At 35.4% G+C, this 15,938-nt stretch overlaps 1 pseudogene; it reads left to right on the top strand.

Annotated features, from left to right (window-relative positions):
• The first annotated feature begins 14,065 nt into the window (after window positions 1-14,065).
• Window positions 14,066-15,241, top strand: LOC110745388 (serpin-ZX pseudogene; annotated as a pseudogene).
• Window positions 15,242-15,938: the final 697 nt, after the last annotated feature.

Genomic DNA, 15,938 nt, shown 5'->3' with positions numbered 1-15,938 from the left:
ATTTCAGATTTTCTAATACAAGTGCATCAACCATTTCAGATTTTATAAAACAAGTGTTGTATGCATTAGCCATACTTAATTCAGATTTTCAGCTTCCTTAGGCCTATATATAGTGAGGTTCTCTAAGCTTGTAATAACACCCCAAGGGGGGGGAGCTCTCAAACACTTCTCTAGAGCTCCCTTCCCTTCTCTCCCTCAAATTCTCTTAGTTTCCCTTTGTAGTTCTCAATTGTTGTAATAAGATCATTCTATTAAATTTTCTTTGTACTAAATATCAAACACTTTTCCTTTCTCTTCTTCTAATTCTCTAAAGCTTTCAAACACATGTTCTTCCAAAATCCTCAAAGTTCTCAAACATCTCTCTACTTCCCTTCTCTTCCAAAAGTCTCCATGTCTCAAACACTTCACAAACACATTTCTCTTCCTTCCCTAAGTTCTCAAATTCTCCAAGTTCACAAACATCCTCCAAGTTCTCAACCACTCTCTTCCAAATTCTCAAAGTTCCTAAACACTCTCTTCCAAAATCCACAAAGCTCTCAAAACACCTCTCTACTTTCTTCTCCAAATCCTCCAAGTTCTCAAACACTCTCTTCCAAATTCCCCATGTCTTAAACACATTCCCTTCCAAAATCCTCAAAGCTCTCAAACACATGTTCTTCCAAAATTCTCTAAAGTTCCCAAACACTTTCTTCTCCCTCCTCAAAGTTCTCAAACACTTCCTTTCTTCCTCAAAGTTCTCTTAGTTTCCTTAATGTTTTCTTAGTTGTAATTTATTTTTCTTTGTTATGTAAATTCTTTTCTTAAGTTTTCAAGTTGAATTAGTTTCCAAGTTTCAATTATGGTTTTTGTTCTTATTCATTATGCTTATAAGTTAATATGCTAGTTTGAATGATTGATCACCATTTAGGCTTGCATGTTAGCTATCTTGGTTTGAATTAAGAGTATACACCATGCTTTAATTCGAATTGAACTATGAATAGGAAGAGTATGTATGGACATTCGACAACAGGGATTAGATACATACTTGGTTGTTTAAAATGTTCTTCTATGCTTAATGGGTTCCTAATGCTTAATTTTAGGTTAGACAACAAATGATCAAATTAGGGAATTAGGAACACAAGGTTATGACCACACACCATGGCTTAATCATACTTTAGCTAGAATCAATCCATTAATCTAAATTGAACTTGGGAACTTATTTGCTTGAGTTACTTATTTCTTTCTTCCTTGTTTTATGTTCTTTGTTTTTGTTTCTATTTTGTGTAGGGAAACTAAATTGGATCATTCAATCACCAATCCCTGTGGAATCGACCTCGCACTTACATATGCTATACTACCAACGGTTCGTGCACTTGCGAGTATCACAAGTTGAGGATGCAGCTTAATCCATTTTGGTGGAGCTAAATCTACGCAACAATCTGCACCAAGGCACAAATGCAAGGTCCTCTTCCTCTTCTGTTATTCACTACATTTGATCTTCTCTCTTGTGAACAGGCAGCAAGCATTAATATCACATAAGCAGCATTTTATATTCATTATTATATGAACAAAACTAAATCAAAGCAAGGTATACTACAGTCTTTATATACAACCAGTTATTGGAGATTATACTACATTCTTCATATCATAATTAACTCCAACTGGCTTTTATATATTATATAAAACTGCAGCTACGCTATTGAACAGGCATATGATTTCAGATTAATTTGGTGAGATTATAATCTATGGTCGTCTTGTATAAAAACACATTCAATTATAATCTATGGTCGCCAGCTTTTATGATGTCAGTTTGCACAGCCAAAAAATTAAAAACATTAAAAACAGAGAAACTAGTTTTCATACCTATACCCAAAATAGAAGCAGCAGATGAAGAAGAGGTGAAGGAGGACTTCGTCATCTCAGTGGTTGAGGGGCTGTCTACGACCTCGTCATTATCACAAAAACAAACCAGACTTATTTTTATAGAATCAAAATCAAATAATTACAGAAAATTTGTTAAATAAACAAAATAATTAACTCAACACACCGTTGAATCAGAGTTGGTCTGTGGGTGAAGAGATTGTAGAGAATCTCAGGTATTTGCGTGAGTCAGAGAGTGTTGATGTAGCAGCAAGTGGAGTAGAGAATTCTAGAGGGGAAGAGAGAATGGGAAATAACTCATTCTTGTAATGCCAGCAGTAAGCAATCGATTTCTATTTCCCAGGAGATCTCAAAGGTGGTCCATTCTCTTTGCCTGACGATGGATTTCGCTGAGGGCAAATGGGTGGGTTTCGCCGAGTATGAATCATGTTGGCTTGAGTTAGCGTCGAGGGATAGGGAAAGGGAGATGTAGCAGAGAGACAGAAAGAGGGGGAGAGGTAGCAGAGAGAGATGGAGAAATAATGAGAGGGAGTTGCGGCTAGGGTTAAGAGACGAAGGAAGGAAGGAGATACGAGAGAGGATCTAAGAGAAATCTGAGGGAGAGAGAATGGTTAGATAACTTAGATGTGTCCGTGAGTTGTAGTTTTGGAGTCCAATCAAGTGTTGCAAGGTACATGGTACACTTCTAAATAACCACTCAAGCCTTGCCACATGTAAACTAAATTAAATAAATAATAAATTAATTTATAATCGGTCCGGTTTGGTTTAGGACAGTTTTTAAAACACTCAAACCGCAGCCGAACCAAACCAAACCGGTTCGGTTCGGTTTTTCAAACTGTTGACTTTTTCTTTGGTCAAAACCAAACCAAACCAATCCAATATAATCGGTTCGGCCGGATTAACCGGATCGGCCGGATTGATGCCCACCCCTAGTCGCAAGTGTGCAAAATGCTAAATATATTTAAAGTGCGAACTCTGATAAATGGAGCATAATAATGTCATGGGTCCTAATGTCATTATAATTTATACTTCGGTAATAAAACACATAAAGTTCACATCCACTTTAGAAACGAGAATTATTTAAAATGAAAAACAGTAAATATTCCAGAGAAGAGAATGATGCATATATTAACATAAAGGGGAGTCTTGTTCGAAAACAATTGTCATCCTCTCACTTTACTAATCAACCAAGAGAAGTAGTAACAAATTTAAAAATGATGGAATTTAATAAGATCATGTTTTAAGTTTAAAGATGGTAAACTTTCGTAGTTGGGTAACATATGTTAATTTACAGTTTATCTTTATTGAGCTATCAATCTATAGATGAACGGTGATGGCGGTAGTAATGGTCGCGATGATAGTGATGATAGTGGGGGATGGTGGGGGGAGGTAAATCAGCTAGTGGGGTGAAGTGGTGGCGGAGTGAGATCGGTGATGTTAATGGGTGATGTAGGATGTAGGCGATTAATTTTTTAGCATAGGTGCAATTTTGAAAGACTAAAAGCTTTATAAAAAAAAAAATAAGTAAAAAAGCAAAGACATATTATGAATAAGTTTGAATTACATTCGAACTTACTTTGAAAGCTTGATTGATACAAAATTTTCTTCCTTGACACAAGACTTGATTGATGAATTAATTTTTATAAAAGACTTGGAGTTCTCTCAAAATAAAATTTAAAAAAAGAAGGAAAAACACAAACATGGTGATGAGGATGTAAAAAAAATTATGAATTTTCTACTCTTTTATAGGAATTGGTGGTTGTGACGTAAGGAACTCTTTCTTCAAAATAAATAAAAAAACAAAGTCTCTTCGTTTGACCAAAAAATAAGCAAAATATCCCTATTGCTGAAGGAATTCCTTTTCCGTCTACAGTACGATTAATTATTATTATTTTTTTCCCCTAGTTCAAAATGACATCATTTTGACGAGGGATTTAAATAAAATAAAAAAATACAAGCTCGCGTTGCGCACAACGAACAGCATAGAGCAGCGCAGCAAATGAGGGTTCAAAGAGGACTTTTGTTGAACAGGTGGCGTGTGCAGCTGCCTAAACCAAGGGGCAACATTTCGGCACTTGCAACTCCTGCTCCGGCGAGGGAGGTGCAGTTGCACCTACTTGCGCTTCTGTAAGTCTGTCTCTGTAGGCGATGACAGTAGGAGGTGTTAGTGGTGATGATGATTGTAGTTTCTTTATCTTAAAATATCTCTTTGTTGAGTTTAAAACCTAAAATTCCAAGTTTTTGTTTTTGTTTTTTCATGTACAATTTATGAATTGCTTTGTTTATGAAAAAAAAAAGGAAATTAGTAAATAGTACATTAAATAATGATTAAGGAAAAAGCTTTGGCTCTGTAAAATTGAGGAGGAGTTCCTCTTTACAACCAATGTGATTTTGACATGTGTCATCCTCTCCTTACGCACAATATTTTTGAAGTAATAATATTGACTTTTTCTGTTCTTTATAAGAATTAGTTGCGATTCTTTGTTATTTTGGTTGTTGACAAATGTAATTATTCTTTCCACTTTATATATGCTTTACTCAAATAGAATATATATATATTATTTTATTTTATTTTTTGAGAGGCAAGATTTTATTTTAAAAACTTAAGAAGAGAGTACATCTGCAGAAAGAGATGGGAGCAGCCAAGTAGGTGCTTCCTCAATCCAAGAAACAAAATCATTACAACTGATTGCAAATTGAGCCAAGATGTTTGCCACCTTATTACAACTCCTTGGGGACCATTGACGGAAAGCTACTCTAAATTGGCTTAATAGGCATTTTGCTTTTTCAAGTAAAAGACCATCTGTTCCATTGCATTCCTTCGCCAAAAGAATACTAGTTATGCATTCTTTTGCGTCCATCTCTAAAATGGCACAACTATATCCTATGTCAAGAGCAAAACCAAGTATGATCCCTTTTTCTAAAGAGGCAAATTAAATCAACCTACGAGTGTTATGGTTTTTCAGTCTACACCTCATTTTCACATAAGTTATTTTTTTTCTTCATACAAGAGATAGTCTAAATTACTTTAAAATTAATCGAATTTATGTGGGCATTCGAACTTGAGTGCAAGAGAACGAGCTTACTGTCCTGATCAACTAACCTAACCCACATCTACTTCACAGTAGTCAATTCAAGCCACACGACCTTGTCAAGGCATCCTTCATAATCCTGAATTATTTGTGTTGATTCTACATGCCCATGGTAACAGACAAATAAAACACTCTCTCATTTATCTTTCAACATATTTAAATTGCTAATTAATTTCTTTAAACTTCATTAGGTCTTATATTAACTTATAGCTCTTCAGCCAAATGACATTTTATTTCACCATATTTAATTTTTCTTGCTAACTTTTCTCTTTAAAATAATTCAATAGGTTTTGTATGGACTTATAGCTTTAGCGATAAAATATTCACACCCAATCCTAGACATGTATTTATAAAAAAACCCACACACTATTTAAACATAGAAACACACCCAAAATCAACCCCAAAATCAACAATTGTATATTTTTTGGGTGTGTTTATAAATGGGTTTTGAGTGTGTGTAATGATGGGTTTTGGGTGTGTTAGTGTTTTGGGTGTTGGGTTTTTTTATAATTTCAGCCCCCATTTTGGGTGTTTTAGTGAAACCCCTTAAAATAATTCAATAGGTTTTGTATGGACTTATAGCTTTAGCGATAAAATATTCACCCCGCGCACATACCGAACGTCAGAATTCGACTTTCGCTTTCTCTCGTGCAAAATAAAGAAAATCCATCTCGTTAGGTCTTAGTCTTTAAAGCTAGTGATGAAGGATTACAACTATTAAGCATGACATAACGTGCATCTAACAGAACAGATTAAAAGGAAGAAAGCAAGACCACTCATACAATTTGTGTGGGATACCGCTGGCAATATATTGCATGGAGGGAATGACAGGAGCAGAATTGCAATTTCCAGGCATGGCAAAGCCACTTTGTCTCAAAATCTGCCGTGCCATTTTGGCAATTTAACTATTTATGGTATTTGCAGCCCACAACCAGCTACATTCATGCATGCACAGAAATATAAGAAAGCAAAGCTATACAGTATTAGCAGTAGTAGGTGTGAACAGTGAAACTTCAAGTTATCAAAAGATTTATTGCTTGATTGTCCAATGGATTGTCGCATATGATATCAATACCTAATTTTTGATGTGAAACGCAATGGCTCGTATTCTGTCCATGCACTGACTTATCAACCACAAAGCCAAGATCCTGAATTACAATTTTGGATTTTTTCTTACGCATGCAAACACTACAAGAAAAGCATATTATATAGTGATTTTAAAATAGGGACTTTGGCTTATCATTTGTGGCCATGTTTCCAATTGCTACATTTCTTGTGATTTGTTAAATTTATGGTCTGCTTTGGCTAGTCAGATCCCACTTTGTCTCTCGTAAGAAAAACGTCAGCTTCGTTACCAAATTAAATCGAATATCCATTTTGATGCAACAGCTTAAGCTTTCATGGTGTATGCACCTCATCAACCAGGATAAATTTTTTGGATATGACAAATCAATCATGTTTCATCACGCGTGATAAATCTAATTTGTTGAGAACTTGAGAATAACGAAATAATGCTATTCCCGTGACATACAAGTTCTTCTCCACCAGCTAAACTAGCTTTATCTGCCATAAGATTATGATGGGGTCACACTATTGCCGTGACATATACATTCTTCTCCACTAGCTATAGACTAGCTCATCTGCCATAAGATTATAATGGGGCAGAGACAATGACCTTTTTTTTTTCAGTCATGTCCAAGTTTACAAGCACAATGCTTGAAACTCATTCGTGGAGCCTCTGGTCTGCCCCATCAAAGGGGGCAATTTTTCTTCTGCCTCAATGGATTTTTTCAACCATAGTCTTCCCTTGTCCCTGTTTTCACCACTGCTGACAGTAAAGTTTTTGTGCAGTCTGCTTCGCTTGTACTGTCTCAATCTTTGAATTCGCTTATCAATCAAATTGAATATGTGTTTTTGACAAGAACCCAATTGTCCAAATCCACCAACACATCCATCAGATTTCATGTTTCTTGTGATTGGTTTGGTAACATTGATGAGATCATAAAGGGGTTTCATCATTAAGATTCTGACCTTGTTTGGAAAATTAGTGATGGTATGGATAGCCACTTGGAAGTTGGAAGCCTGACCTAATAAATCCATCTTGTTTTCGTTAATTTCTATCCACAAATGTTATGAGGTTTTAGCTAGCTAGCTTGATCTGTTGGCTGGATTTATTATTATTCTAAACACTGATTTAATTGCTAGTTGCTACACAGGATCTGTTGAAAAAATAAACCTTTGTAACCGTGCTCTTCCACGTGTATCAACCTCAACTTGGGTAATTTGTTCGTGGATTTGGTGCGCTATATTTGCGCATGCTCTTGGACTTCATCATTTGGAAATCTATCTTTATGATTATTTTTTGTTTGTAAATTCTATTTATTGAGAAATACTTAGGAAATCTATATATTGATAGAGCTACTGTTTAATGCCGAATTTAAAACTAGAGGAGAAAAGTTTTCCCGGCCGTTAAACAATAGCACTATCAATAAATTTCCCCTATAATCTGCTATTTGTCTAGTGGCGGAGCCACTTCTAGGCTTGGAGTGGCCCTGGGCCCCCTAGATTTTGATATCTTCTATATTATATTATATATAACATATAAAATTTGTAATAAACAACTTATAATTTAACTTAAAATTCCCTCTAAAACAAATTAGATATGACAAAATTAAAAATATTTAGCTCTAAACATGTAACTATTGAATACATAGGTGTTTTAGATACTCTTATTTTTTACTTCAGCCCCCCAAATTTACAATTCTAGCTTTGCCCCTGTATTTGTCCATCTTCATTCTTCCAAAAAGAAAACAAAAACAAACCAATATATGTAGAAATTTGGAAAGTTTTTATAAACTACATAATATATTGGCACACCAGAGATAAGCAGCTAAATCCCTCACTGTAATTACGTATGTGTCAAGTACCTGTGGGGATTACAAAAAAGAAAAACTCCACTTGTGTATCGTTTCATTATCTTGCGCATTCATGCTCTTAGGCTTTATCATTATCTCATTATCTAGTCTTTTTTTTTTTTTTTTAAAGGACAAACATCTAGTTTTTTAAATCCATGATGATAAGAAAATCTAGTTTTTCTTAGAGTACTACTTGGTGCCTCTTTCCTTTTATTAGTTGTAAATTACAAACACGTAGTAATTAAAAGAAGGAAAAAAGAAAAAAGATTTTTATGTTTTTATTTTGTTGAAGGTACCCTGATTTTATTCATGATATATTTTTTGAGAATTCTATGAGTGCAGTTTGGTTTTATGACCTTTTATTTCAATATTTCTGAATTAGAATAAAATCTCTCGTAGTGTCGAGATACTCTTAAAAATAAAAAAAGTATTCTTGTATACATGTTTTGCTTTAAACCATAAATGGATTGAAAGCTCGACTTACACTTTTTTCTGTAAATGAGTGACCAACTCATGAGATAGAATATAGGAAACGCACGTATCGCCGCCACCAGCACCGCTAGACATGTCCAAATGAAAGCAATCTTTTAGGTCTTGAACCGCCGCCACCAGCACCGCTTATAATATTTTTGCTTAATTTAAATACTTTTTATTTAAATAATTTGTGATATGACTGATTGCTGATCACGACAGAATTAAATACTTTTATTTAATTAATTTGTGTGTAGCAAGAACATTAAATATAGCTCCTAGTGGAAGACAAAGACCTATCTAAAGTCTAACCAGAGGGAGAGAGGGTGGCGTAAGTAAGGGCACTATAATTAGCCTTTCATGAGCAATCATTTCAGTTAGGTCATCCCACAAGGCAGAGCAAAACATGTTCGTGTTCCTCAATATATCTGCCTTCTGCTTTTGTTGCCACAGTTGACATAAATGCCAAAAAGACCAGCAAGGTAAGGTGCCTGTATTTGATCCATTTCCAGATACAAAGGCCTCAAATTATTAAGCATAAGATATTGAATTTTTCCTTGATGTTAGCTCGATGACCTAATTCGTACATGTAAAGATGCTCGTCTAATCTTTTTAATTTTTGTATTGTTAAAATTACATTTCACGACACGTTCGCATAATTAATGGTCCCTCCAAAGTAATCTTATTTTTGATTGATTGATGAGATTGACAAATCATACATGTACTATAGTTGGTCCAAATTATTTTCAGATTAAGATAGTTCAAACGAAATTTAATATGATCAGTTGGATGGCTGGGCACGAGACAGTTGAATCCAGAATGGACCAACAATTAATTGACTGTCAATGCAACACGTAGCAGTTTGTAGTTGTAGCTGCCAATGCTCCTAAGTAAGTCCATCTTTTTTCCTCGGAGGGAAGCCATTAAAGGATATCATTGGCGGCTTGGTTTTAGAATGAGTTTGTTTTGTTTTCAATGGATATCATTGGCGGGTGCGTCTGTTTCAGTCATTTGGTTAGAAGAGAAAAAATGATGGCAACCTAATTAGTGAATGTGAAGAAGACAGACTGAAATGCAATCCAAGAAATTAATATCATAACACTGATGAGCTGGAGGCACAGAATAAATTTTGAAAATTAGTGCCCCAAATGTTTGTATTTGTTAGAGAGAGAGACTCATTAATTTCATCGTATTGCAAATCCGTGCGAAATTCAATTTGGATGAAACTCTTTTTTGTTGTGTTTTTTGTTTTTGTTCAAAGTTTGAAAGGGGTAAGGGAGGTGCTATTTGCAGATAAATGCTCCTATCACTGAACTATGAACCCGTACATTGATTCTTTTTTATTATGCTTAGATATGTCTTTGTTTTATACATAAAAAAAGAAAAATCCAACCAAGCAACAAACTCACCCATGAGAAACATTAATGAACCGCATTTGATTAGTTAAACTGAGACTATAGTTGAAAGGTATTTGGTCACTTTCCAGCCCCATGCATATATAGCACCTCATTATAGACATTCCGATTACATGGATAACGTTGACAACATTGACATGTAATGAATATTATTAGGAAGGATTCGATTCGGAGAAACTTTTGTATATTCCCGGTTAGCTAACTGGTGTAAGACAATTTCCACTAAATAATAACGAACTTCCTAAAATTTCAACTTGGCGCTTTCCTATTTATTCATGTTCTTAGTGAGATTGCACCTCTTCTTTCATATTTTGGAAATTCTCTAATTAACTATCCCCATTTTATTGTAATTGAGATGCAAGCTGTCATGGAGATTAGGAAACCACAAAACTCTACTAAAAACAAAGATGAAAAAGGGTTTAGGCCAACCCTGAGAATGGAAAAGTAACGACCTTGCCTTAACATGTGGGACAATATATGTCAAAATTGATGACTATATTACCACCATATGAGATCCTATTAACAGATCAATAACCCTTTGCTTAGTGGGCATGCCTCGTATTATATATTTAAGTTTTTTTTTTTATAATTATTTTAAAAATGAACTTAAGACTTCATGAAAGAAAAAACAAATAAAAACCCACTCAGAAGCTATCAAATATATACCTAACTAATACCATACAAAAGAGAACTTCTAGCCCTTTCATTTTTTCTCCTTCTTCTAGCCGCCAGTAGCTTTCACCTTTGCAAGATTATGCATGTTATCTTTGATGATTAGGAAGTCACAAAGCGGATTCCGATAAAAGCATATGTATTTTTGGCTAATCAAAAAGCTGGGAAACAAAGTGATCATCAGTAAAAGTTTTTAAATCTTTTGAGATGTTAATGGATTACAGTCCTTGAGTTACTCATGAGTAGAAAAGAAACTGTACTTTGTTAGTCTTTGTTCTTAATTTTAAATCTACTAAAAGATCTTCGTCTTTTGTTTTTGTGTTGAAGACATTACAAAACAGAAGAGCTATGGGCCATTTTATGATATTCATTGTTTTCCGGGAGAATTGTGTTGGGTTAGGAAGTTAGGGAAATCGAAAACAGGAAGAAAAAAAAATGGAAATTGTGTGGATCAAAATGAAATATTCCATATCGAACAATTATAAAACTTTACATTTCAACACACTGAAAATGGTTAATTAAGTTGAAGACAATATTGATGTAATATGTAAAGCCGAACGAGGTATGTCTTCAATAGTGAGTATGAGGAGTCAATAGTTTTTGGATATATTAATATCATAAATCATACACTCTTCTTCTTCAACAATTGAGTATCAGAGATTATGCTTATTGGTCTCAGATTTAGTTGTGTATTAATTTTTATTTTATTTTAAAAAGAAACAAGTAAAATTGGGCTAGTGATTCTTTAAAAGCCCTCCTGCACTCTTCTTGAGTACCCTTTCACCTTTGCGGGATTATGTGCCCGGTACAAATTGGATTCGGCTTAGCTAGAAGCTCAAAACCAGCCCAATCGAAGAAGATGCTCAAGTTCTGTAAAATAGGAGTATTCCATATGCACCCTAAGATTTGCTCAATTCACCCAAAGCCAATATTATGGTCAGCCTCCACAGAAGCTGTTGTGGAAGCCAATCAAAGGAGTGAGGCTCCCCATTCCCAGCCATGCCTCGATTTGTCCTTTTGTTTTGTTGTTTTTTTTAAAATATAATTTATATATATGTATATTTTTTAAACCATGAAAGTTAAATTTTTATAGGTTTGTTTTGAAATATTCAAAATTTGGGCTGGGCACATATGTAGCTCCACATAAATAACTGTTCAAATCAAGCCAACCCAATCTTATAAAATCACATTGTAAATTGGGCTTGGACGTATAGAGCAAAACCCCACAAGAGGAATGGATTTTGTTCTTTATTTTCCTGGACTCACAGGAACCAAAACTTTAAATAAACCAATGAGACGAATATGGAAGTGCAAAGCATCTCTTAAGTGATGAGGCAAATGAGTAGGCAAACCTCATTTGCCCTTGACACATCATCATTTTTATGCTCCAAGGGAAAATGCAAATAGGTAGGCAAAATATACACTCTCCCCAACAAAGCAATATTGCCTTTTTAAAAAAAAAAAAAGAAGTATATTGGGCTCCACTTGCTTTTTATAATAAAATACCATCGCCAAAGAGAACAAAAGTCATGTCCAATACTATATATGTTGTGCCAAATGTCACAAATTGGAACTGCAGTACATTGAAAACATTCAATTAGGATTCTAGAGAGTTTAAAAAGATTTTAAAAATCCGGTGTATTCAATTTGGATTTATAAGAACTTTAAAAGAGTTTCTACAAGTTTGGGTGTATTCAATTCAGACTCGTATTAACTTTTAAAAAGTCCATACAAATATGGGTGTATTCAATTAGGATTATAAAAAAGTTCAATAAAATCTAGGTGTATTCAAAAATTCATATATATGGAAGGATTTCATTGAGTGATAAATTTTGGTAGGTATTAAGGTGAGAGGTATAAATAACAAAGACCATAATAAATCCAACCTCCCTTCCAAAGATTTCATCATACGCTAGTTTTTCACCAGAAGAGAGGATAAGTATGAGAGAAGCTGTAGCCACACTCAACAAAATCAAGACAGTTTTTGAAGGACCCTGCTACAGGAAGAGGTGTGTTGTTAAACCGTAACACTTCAATTAATGGGTCTTATCCTATGACATGTCTTGGTATGGTATAAGTAGATAGGATGGTTTGTTCTGTTGTGTTGCTGCAACTTTCGCCGCTGCTTTCGCCATGCCAAGAGGCAAGAAACGGCTAATTACAGCAGCCAGGCCTCCCACCCTATTTTTGTTGTGTGTAAACCAACAAGTTGGGTTTAGGCCCTTTTGGGAGCTATTAGCCTAAAAGCTCAAATCACACACAATTTTGGTATATATGACGGGTCCAAGCCCAACAAATGTACCTGGTTCTTAAAATAAAATTAAAAAAAAAAAAAAAAAAATTGCGTATCTTGTCTAACTTAAAAGATTATAATGCTTGGAGTGTTGAAGAGAATATAATTTTTTTTATGAATTTTGCTTTTTGTAAGAATATCATTCATCATTACTATGTTTGACCAAACTATCTGGTCATAAATCATTAGGGAAGAGAGTTTATGTATTTGAAGTCTTCAATAACCACAAGAAAAAAAGACAAAAAAAGAAAGATCCGAAGTTTCTTCCGAAATCATATAGCTCTTGCAGCATACTTTTTATATAGAGTGCCAAATGAGAGAGCAATAAAAAACAAATGTCCCAAAGAAACAGAGCACAGCTTATTGCTCGATGGAAAGCAAACATCTCTCATTGGCTTTTTGATTGTCTTGTCTGGGTAAGGATGCCAAAGTTAATTAGCATTCGTCTAAAGAAATATATTAAAGAAAATATGGAAGTCTGGAATAAAAACCATACAAATCTTATAATAAATTTATATAAAACTCTTCCCAAGTCTATGTGAAATCTAAAAGTTCCATAGAGTTCCCTGAAATTTGGCACTTAAAAAAATTCTTTTAAAATGCTCTAAAAATCCTAATTGAATACACCCCCTAAGAAAATACTTTTTTTAGAAAACAGATTGATGGATTGATGAAAGAAATTCCAACGAGGCATATATATATCTTAAAAGTATACATGTTTACCATGAATATTGCTCACCCACAAAAGAATACAATGAAATCTCTAAGGGTTATGCTAGGCTTACCACATCTCTAATAGAGGTGGAGCCCACCTCTATTAGAGAGGTGATACACAATATGGTATAAAAATGTGGTAAGCCTAGTATTTTCCAATCTTAATATAGGAGGAGGTGGGAATATTTAAATTCACTTGTTGACTTAAGAGCACATTAATTCTTTAGATTTCTATCGTCTCCACATTCCTTTTATAACCATGATTTTTTGTTCTATTAACGGGCCATATATCTCTCATAGAATTTCCAAATTATGGCTTCATATTCTTTGTTCCAAATTATGGCTTATATTAATTACCTGATTTCATGAGGATTTTTTTGGACAATTTAGGATTGCTTGGTGTACAATTTGTTCTAATTACAAGTTTTAAGCCGAGCGTTTTTAGACAATTTCGGATTGCTTGGCTTGGCAGCAGAGTAATCTTGTTCCACAAGTAAAAGATCTTGTAGAGAAGGCCGAGGGTTTTGTTTTTAAGGCTGTATAAAAACCCCCTTCTCGTTCCACCTCCATTCACAACCACCATTACAACAACATCAAAACTCTAAGCACAGAGCCTCTGTGGTTCCGGCGACAATGGACCTCAAAGAATCAGTACGCAACCAAACTGATGTGGGCCTAAGAATGACGAGGCATCTGTTTCTGGCTGAAGCCATGGGGCAGAACATGGTGTGCTCGCCGCTGTCCATCCATGTTGTGTTGAGCATGATAGCAGCTAGCACAAAGGGTCCAACCCAAGACGAGTTGCTCTCTGCCCTAAAGTCCACGTCCACTGGAGAACTCAACTCCCTCGCCTCCAATCTCCTCCCTCTGGTGTTTGCCGACGGCTCCCCGAGCGGCGGTCCTTGCCTGTCCTTCGCGAATGGCGTTTGGGTCGACAGGTCTCTCCCTCTCAAGCCCTCTTTCAAAGAGGTGGTGGATACTTTTTACAAGGCGGCTCAAAAGCATGTCGATTTCCAGAATAAGGCTGAAGAAGCAAGAGCTGAAGTCAACTCATGGGCTGAAAAGGAGACTAAGGGCGTTATTAGAGAGGTTCTTCCTCCTCTGGCAGTTAACAGCTCAACAAGGGTCATCTTTGCAAATGCATTATACTTCAAAGGAACTTGGGATGATGACCCGTTTCTGTACTCAAAAACAAAGGACTATGTCTTCCACCTTCTCAATGGGAGATCAAAAGTAGAGGCACCCTTCATGACTATCTACAAGAGGCAGTTTATAAGTGCCTTTGACGGCTTCAAAGTCTTAAAACTTCCATACAAACAAGCATACGATGAGAAGAGGCGTTTTTGCATGTGCTTGTTTCTTCCAGATGAAAAAGATGGTCTGCCAGCTCTGGTTGAGAGAGTTTGTTCTGAGCCAGGCTTCTTAGATCGCCATATTCCATATTTCAGAGATGAAGTGGGTATCGTCAAAATCCCAAAGTTTAAGATTACTTCTTGGTTTGAAGTTTGGGGCATTCTCGAGCAGTTAGGTTTGAAGCTTCCTTTCAACATGACAGAGATGGTGGAAGCGCCTCCGGGTCAGGACCTTTCTGTTTCCAAAATGCTTCAGAAAGCCGTCATCGAAGTTAACGAAGAGGGAACGGAAGCTGCCGCTGTTACAGTCACCAGTGCGAGCTTCTCATTCGCAGCATGGGAGCCTAGGAAGAAGATAGACTTTGTGGCAGATCACCCATTCCTGTTTTTGATCAGAGAGGAAATGACTGGAGCGGTGTTGTTCATTGGGCAGCTGCTCAATCCTCTTCAAGGCTGATTATACTAGACTAGTATTAATAAATATGTCCCCTTTTTGTTTATTTTTCTTTGTATTAAAAATCTGATTCATTCAGTTAGGACTTTTATATATTTAATTATCTGTGTCAGCCAGTGTTTACATCCCTCTTCAATTTGAGGTGGTTTCAAGGGAGTCTTAAGTTTTGGCGGAGATTATCAATTACAAACAAGCTAGAAACGTTTATGAAAGTTTTTAACTTTCGTCGTTGATATATGGTTTAATTCTTTTTCTTTTCAAAACCCCGTTTGCCCTAGTTTGTGTGAAGAACTTCATAAAGGAGGTGCGTAGATTTTGTCACATTCAGTCTAGCTACTTGGATGCTTTTCTTAGTTTTTACATACAGGTGATCTTAAACTATATATATATATATATATAGAGACGAAATTATATGGACATCCATTTATGTGGCTGATCATCCAAGATTTTGTGGCTGATCATCCATTTATGTTCTTGATCAGAGACGAAGTTACTAGAACAGTGTTGTTCGTTGGGTATGTGCTCAATCCTCTTGTAAGCTAATTATTGTATGATATTAAATGACCCCGTTATACTGGAGAAGGATTGAAGAAAATGTGCAGATGAAACCAAACAAGTATATATGCATGTCTTTGGTGTTAAAAAAACAAAAAAAGCATGTTGATGTGGTATTTATATTTAGCTATTGCCTAAACAAATA

The sequence above is a fragment of the Prunus avium genome, chromosome 5 (assembly GCF_965620075.1).
Source record: "Prunus avium chromosome 5, drPruAviu1.hap1.1, whole genome shotgun sequence".
NCBI lineage: Eukaryota > Viridiplantae > Streptophyta > Magnoliopsida > Rosales > Rosaceae > Prunus > Prunus avium.
Note: the sequence above shows the minus strand (reverse complement) of the source record. Positions and strands in the feature narration are given on the sequence as shown.